The sequence below is a fragment of the Artibeus jamaicensis genome, unplaced genomic scaffold (assembly GCF_021234435.1).
Source record: "Artibeus jamaicensis isolate MK-2021 breed Jamaican fruit bat unplaced genomic scaffold, CSHL_Jam_final contig_391, whole genome shotgun sequence".
Classification (NCBI taxonomy): Eukaryota; Metazoa; Chordata; class Mammalia; order Chiroptera; family Phyllostomidae; genus Artibeus; species Artibeus jamaicensis.
The window spans coordinates 33,254,065-33,261,483 of NW_026521814.1; the positions used below are offsets into that span (position 1 = coordinate 33,254,065).

At 47.3% G+C, this 7,419-nt stretch overlaps 1 pseudogene; it reads left to right on the forward strand.

Moving 5' to 3' along the window:
- The first annotated feature begins 1,005 nt into the window (after positions 1-1,005).
- On the forward strand, positions 1,006-1,433 carry LOC119055264 (40S ribosomal protein S15-like; annotated as a pseudogene).
- The last annotated feature ends 5,986 nt before the right edge of the window (positions 1,434-7,419 follow it).

Genomic DNA, 7,419 nt, shown 5'->3' on the forward strand with positions numbered 1-7,419 from the left:
TAGGCTTTGAGTCGGCCAAGTGGAGACCTGTCTGAACCTCAGCCTTCTCTCACAACCTCATTCCTCCAGCATCAAGAATATTGCTATTAAACAGCAGCTGCTCCTGGCCAGACAGGTGACCAACATGGCAGACTCCTGGCACGTCTCTCTGAACTGGTCAAAGGCAAAAACCAAAATCAAAACAGAAAGAAAACAAACAAAAACCTTCTGATATATTCTTATAACCAAACACAGGTCCGACTGCCTGTCACAACAAAAGCCAAAATCAGGAGACATGGACTGTGAAAAGAAATGTGATTTATTTGAGTGCTGGTCACCTGAGAAGATGGGGAACTCGAGTCTCAAAGTTCATCTCAACATCTCAGTGCAGGCTGAGGTTTTTATAAGGAGGGAGAAGGAAAGCAACATGAAGAGATCAAGGAGACAGGGTTGAAAGTCCTCTATGTGCAGACCAGCACAGTTCGCTCCGACAAGGACCTCAAAAGTGATCAAGCGATGGTCTGGTGTGCGTCATCCTGGTTTTGTCATCCTGATTCTACATCATCCTGGCTGTACGGTTGAAGGTCAGCAAATCTCCCAGAGCTGGAATGACTGACGGTTGCAGTCTGTATTTTTGAAGTTAGTTCCTAGAATTCTTTTACAAACATGCTGTTCATCTACAAGTTACCTATTAGTTACAGTCAGCATTTACAGAAACAGTGTCAAAAGAATGGTGGGGTGAATTACAATTCCCCACTGTTATATTCTAAGAAGGGGAAGCAGATGAAATATGGGGACTGCTTTAAGCAGTGTTTCAGTACCAGTGATTTACACACAAGTAAGGGTAAGGCACATTAGTGTAGGCACCAGTAGAAGAGAAAGAACTTCCTAAAGCAGCAAATTGAGAATCAAAACTCAAGTTTCACAGATTGTGGCAAATGCAGCTTTGGTGAAACCTGTCAACCTAGACCAGCCTCATTTGTGGTTTAAGAATAGATCCTTGATCCTTTCTGAAGACCCAAAAAGATGGCAGAAGTGGAGCAGAAGAAGCAGACATCCTGCAAGTTCACCCACTGCAGCATGGATCTCAACCGGCTGCTTGACATGCCCTACGAGCAGCTGATGCAGCTGTACAAGGTCCAGCAGCAGCTGAACCAAGGCCTGCAGAGGAAGCAGCTCTCGCTGCTGAAGCACCTGTACAAGGCCAAGAAGGAGGTGCCACCTACGGAGAAGCCCAAGGTGGTGAAGAAGCACCTATGGAATGTGACCATCCTGCTGGAGATGGTGAGCTGGGCAGCATGGTGGGCATGTACAAGGGCAAGACCCTTAATCAGGCAGAAATCAAGCCAATCGGCCACTACCTGAGCAAGCTCTCCATCACCTACAAGCCAGAGAAGATGTTAAGGCCGGGCATCATGGCCACCCACTCCTCCTGCTTTATCCCTCTGAAGTAGCCAATGAAGGCACAGACTTCTTGAAAAAAGAAGGAAGAGGATCAGGAGGATAGATAATCTTTTAGGAGTCAAATATCTGAAGGTAGTTAACTAGTATAGATGGTCCCCAATTTATGATGGCTTGACTTAAGATTTTCTGACTTTACAATTGTGTGAAAGACTGTGCTGAAGACTATGCCTGCTAAGTTTTCACCAAGTGTCCATGCCCAGTGCCTCCCACCAGCTATTCCCCAGCCTCATCAGAACAGGGAGAAAGTGATGGCTCTGTCACGGTAGCATCTCCATTATCCAGCAATTAACTTTAGTACAATGCTTCAAACTTTCTCAGGCCCAGTGAACTTTCAGCTGTGCACATTAATGGTAAGCACCCCAAAAGCCATTGTGTTTTTCAAGTTCAGTACTGTATTCAGTAAATTACATGAAATATTCAACACTTTATTGTAAACAGGCTTTGTGTTAGATAATGTTGTCCTACTGTAGGCTAATGTTCTGAGCATATTAAAGGTTGGCTAGGCTAAACTATGGCATTCAGTAGGTTAGGTATATTAAATGCATTTCCAATTTACAGTATTTTCAGCTTATGATTGGTTTTTTGGAATGTAACCCCATTGTAAGTCAAGAAGCATCTGTACTAACTCAGTGGGTCACAATAAACCTGTCTGCTTGGCAGTCAGCAAATGCTTTCCAAAAAGATGGTGGCAGAGTCTAATGGAAAATAAGATGGAAAGATGTAGGGAGACTGGCTCTCCCACCCAATGCCGGAGAGTGTGGATGCCACAATATTTTTGGCAAGAATTGGACAGGATATATTAAAACAAAATGCACATGCCTTTGGTACCAGCAGTCCCACTCTGGGAAATCTAACCTATGAAATGAAAGCACCCAAGAATAATAATATGTGTGCAGAGCTATTTATTGCAGTGTGTGTGCATAAACAAAAAACAGGAAACAACCTGAAGGTCTCTCTGTACAGGACTGATTGAATAAATGTGCAATGGGCATCTGTAGCTGCCAATTCATCTTCATCAGTCCCCTTCTTCCTTGCTCACAGAAACTCAATTCCCTTGAGGTATCCATTTCTGGAGAAAGGAGACCTGCAATCCCAGCTCCAGAGAAAAACCCGTGTTAGTCTGAAGTGAAGTTGACTTGAAATTGACAGTTTCACCCTGGAAGTGCCACCACTTTGAAGCTATCTGAGCTGGGTGTCACTCCATCTGCTTAAGTCCCAATTTTCTCACCTAAAAAAAAAAGGCTCATTTCCACACTTGTCTGTCCCACATGGTGAGGTTTTTAAGTGAGGTGATGTGAAAGCATTTTGCAAACTTCTAAACATTCTACCTTTGACAATCACTGTAGATTTTCAAAAAACCAGCTTCTGGGCATGCATGTTAACTGTGTGTCTACGTTCACCCCCTGGCCCACGGTCACACCCACCCCTCTTCCACTCCACATCACTTCTAGGCGTGAACCGAGGAGCAGCCGGACGGGTCCCTTAGCTATGCCAGTTCACCACTGGTCTTTTTGAAAGTAGGAATCCAGCCAACACCTTGCCTTCTTTTTGTTTTTGTTTTTTCCAAGGACAATTTACATTTATTTGCTAATGACTCTGACTAAACATACTTCAAACATAGCGGAAGTTAAAGAATCTGTCAGGTGAAGCCGTTTCATAACAACAGCTAAAGGTGGTCCATGGAGAGTAATGTGAACATCATCTCAAGCTGAGGCCCTGGTTCTGGGCAAACAGCTGGCAGTGGACCTGGCCCTTCTGGCCTTCATAGGAGCCGCTGAGGAACTAGTGCTCAGACTTGTGCTTGCTGTGTTTCCACAGCTTCCCCTGGATGATGTGTTCATAGATCGCATCCCTGCCTTTATGGAAGGTGCGCTGGAAGAACAGGGCACCCATGGCGATGATGAGGGGGAAGGTAGAGGTTCTGCTGAATAGCAGGGAGTGAAACCTTCCACAGCTGCCGTGTTTCTCCCTTTGACAAACTTCCAATCAAAAAGGATGATGGCTGTAGAACCCACCTGCTCTTCCTTAAGAAGAAATTTCTCTCAGGTTTTCTTGCTCCTGACCCATTACTAAGATATTCCATCTACATTCATTTTCTTTCCAAGGAAGAGCATTTAAGATTGCTTTGCGGATCCCAGACATCTCCACATTTACAGTCACAGATGCTGCTTTAATCTGAGGAGATGTCCACATTCACGGCTTTGCTCCATTTATTCCCATCCTCCCAACACTGTCCCCACCCCCAACACCACCACGACTCTCTCCTTTTCTTGACACTCACTTGTCCACACTGCCCTGCGCTCCCTGGGTTTTCTCTAAGTACTCAGTTTGTCTGAAATAGTTTCCCATTTCCCCCATTTAAGTACTAACCAGGCCCGACCCTGTTCGGTTTCCAAAATCAGACAAGATCGGGCGTATTCAGGGTGGTATGGCCGTAGACCAGTTTCCCATTTTCTGTGTGTAGAAACTTGCTTGCTTCTTCTTCACTGGGGTAGGAATTAGCAAAATGTGCTCCCAAACTGCTGTTTCATTTTCTTTTTTTCCTAACAGAGATGCCAGTCTGGTGTGAGTGCTCATGCAGGTGTGTGTATATCTTTAAAGACCTAGGAGCTGGGTCACTTGGGGGTGAGCTGGTATGCTGAGATTGTGGCACTGAAGTTAACCCATCTGGTTTTAACAAAAAGTTGTTCTCTGCCGAGAGTAGCCTTGAGGCCTGGACAGAGGAACAACATATGGGAAACAAGTGGAAGCGAGAAGGCGATCCCAGGGGACCTGGAAGAAACAGTGGGGTGGCCCAGAGTTAAAGGGACACTGGGTTGTGTAGCAGAGAGCCACCAGGACCTCTAGAACCCCTTCTTCTGCCTGGCTTCACAATCCTTCCATAGGCCAAGGCAGAGCACCCACAAAGACACGTCACAGAGAGCACGTGGGTGGTGCAGTCAGACAGACCTGGGTTTGAACGTTGACACTGCCCCTTGCTATGACGTTGGTAAAGTCACCTCCCTGGGCCCTAGAGCCCTCCTCTGTGAAGAAAGGATAACGAGGGGGAAAAAATGGCAATGGAGGCCCCTGTCTCAGAAGGGTTTGTGGTAGAATACGGGAAATTCATTCTGCCTCAGGGAGAAAAATAAGTCCCAGCAAGCGAGAAAGCAAGCAAGCCTGGCACAGCAGGTATTAGTGGCAGCCCTGCAGTAAGACCTGCTGGGTGGCAGAACCTTCAACGAGTTTGCTCCCGTTTTGCTGAGCCCCAGTCTAATCCTCTAAGGTTAGGTCTGCATTTCTCGATGAATGGGCAGCTATTTCTTTTTTAAAAAGACATTTGTCACTTGGTAGACATACAAGCAAGAGCAAATGATTTGTGTCCATCCACATGACAGACCTCCTCAACAACTACCCCATGTTACCCAAGGATTTATTTACACGATGCCCCGGAAAAACGATCTGGTCCCCAATCCAGATTCTGACACTGCTTGTGTGAGCACAGGTTGGTCATTCCCCCTCCTCTCGGGGCCTCATTTACTTATTTACATGAAATAAGATATTGGAATCAGGGGCTGTCTACAGTTTCTTCCGTCTCGACCACCAGCGATTTTGGCCCTCAGTGATAATATCTCGAAATACTGGACTCCTCTCCCAGGCCTGAGTCTCCCCCAGGAGTCTGTGTTAAGTGTGAAATATTCTGAGAAACCAGAGTCCCAACATCACAGCCACCACAAGAGGAAGACACCACAGGCTGGGCTAACTGTCCAGAAGCTCTGCTGATGGGTGGCAGGGCCAGTCCTGAGGGGTGGCAGGGAGTGGATCAACCCTCCCCACCCAAATCTTGCCCCATCTGAGCTCTTCCACTTCTCCATGAGAGGACTGAATCTCGGTGGCTTTCAGGTAGAAGAGGCTCTTTCCTGCACACCTCAGGTCTTTATTATCTACAGACATGTCCCCACATACTGGCGTTCGTGAATGTTCCCCGAAGGCAAGGTGATCAAGTATTCTAGAAAAAAACAGCTGCCACCATGCCTGGGGTTGGGCGAGCTAGGACCACTGAGCTCCTACTGGCTCCATTATAAACAGGCTTATAGAGACAAAGAGGTCAAGTTCCGTGGGAGCCCATTCGTTCACTGAAATTCAGCACAGGCCTCACTGAAGCCCAGTGCCAGAAGGGAACGGCTTATGCCCATTGTGAATGCGCTATGCAAGCTGGGTTTGGAGCAAGTGGGGTGGGAGGTGAACCCTGGTGTCACCGTGTCTTTCAGAGTCACAAAACTTCTAGTGGCGGGCAGATACAGCGTTTTCATGGATCACAAGGCAAGGGGTGATGACACAGCTCCTCCGTTGTGCGCTGACAGCTAACCCACCCCACCCCACCGCTCCTCAGCTGGTCCCACGCCCTGGGCCTCTGTCCACGGCCCCCTTCCCCTCAATAGTTGCCATTGTTCAGAGAATCTCTTCCTTTTGTTTTTCCATCCACTTGTACCTCGCCTCATTTGTTTTTCATTCTTGGGAGCAATCCATCTGCCCTTGGGCCCCACAGTGTCTTTCTCCCCTTGATTCCTAGACAAGATGCTTGGACAGGTCCATTGTCTTAAAAGTGGCCAACTCACGACATTTAGTGAAAGTTGTGTTTTATAAAGAAAAACGAATAAGGATTCCGATTTCTACCCATGGTAACTTCTGGGAAGTTTGGGAATGCCACTGCTGTGGCACGGCTCGGCCTTGGTCCTCTGGTCTTCGACTGCACTTTGGGGTGAGCCAGATTCCACAGGGAAATCTGGAGGAAATCCCTGCGATGCCAAGATGATGCACAGAGTGCCCCCCTGTTTCTCTCTAGCCTTCTAAAGGCATTATAACATTATACCACGTGGATAGAATGAAGAGCAAAGGGGGTAGGGTCTCCTCTCCACTGCCCTGCGGACAGACAGCCAGCCCTTCCTGGCTGTTCAAGAGAAGTGGATCAGAGGAAAAACAGAAAAACTCCGTGGAGTTCAGTGCAGTTTGGACTCAAGCAGGCCTGTATGTGGGAAGGACAGAGGCTGGCAAGAAGAGGTTTGTCAAAGACCTGGCCTGAAAGTCTCTAAACTGTGTAGCATTTTGTCAATTCACTAACAGATTTTGCCCTGGGTACACCAGAGTAACTACTGTTGCTGGGATCATTATGGGTACAATTATCCCAGTTGTTAATGAGCCACCAACCGTGAGAGGGATGGGTGTGTCCGGCTCCATCCATGGGGGCTTTGCGCTTCAGGTTTTCATTTCCCTGCAGCGCAGGATGACGCTCAGTTACCCACTGAACTGTAAAGGTGGCTAATAGCATCTCATCTGCAACAGAAAGTTTCATGGAAGTATTGACAAAAGAAAGGCTGCAAAAGAACTGGTTATAAGAGTCTTAAGGGTTGGTTCTTCTTCAGGAATAAAATAAATCCAGCAAGCAGAGAAAAGATACGGCTCAAAGGGGAATCATTCTTTTCCCAAGCCTGGGTTTTTACCAGTGTGTTACTGGTAAGGAAAGTATTTCCAAACAGAACTTCAGGGCTGCAAAGAAAGGATCGGAACTTCTTTTTTCCACACTAGCCTTAGGGCTCACAACGTGTGTGTATATGTACGTACACATGTGTTCCCACACACACCCTCTACTCTAGTCCCGGTGTCCATGCAGCGGGCAGGGGATACCTCTGGCCCCGCTGAGCTGTAGGGAGGCCGCCTCACTGAGACTGCACAAAGGTGCCTCTTCAACATGGTGGAGACTCAGCACTCTTGGCAGAAACACTTGGCACTGGCAGGAAATCTCAGCAGGATGGCTTGTTTCCGCTCATCAAACACCAGTAGCTTTCACCAAGAGCAGCAGAAAATAGGAGAAATGTGTCTGATCGCATCCGGGCCATGTGTCAGCACTGTTCTGAGGCAGAGTTACTGGCTTCTAGCTTTGAAGAAAAGGTTGTTGCACTCTTCTTCTGCCCCACAGCATCAGCCAACTTGGAAACA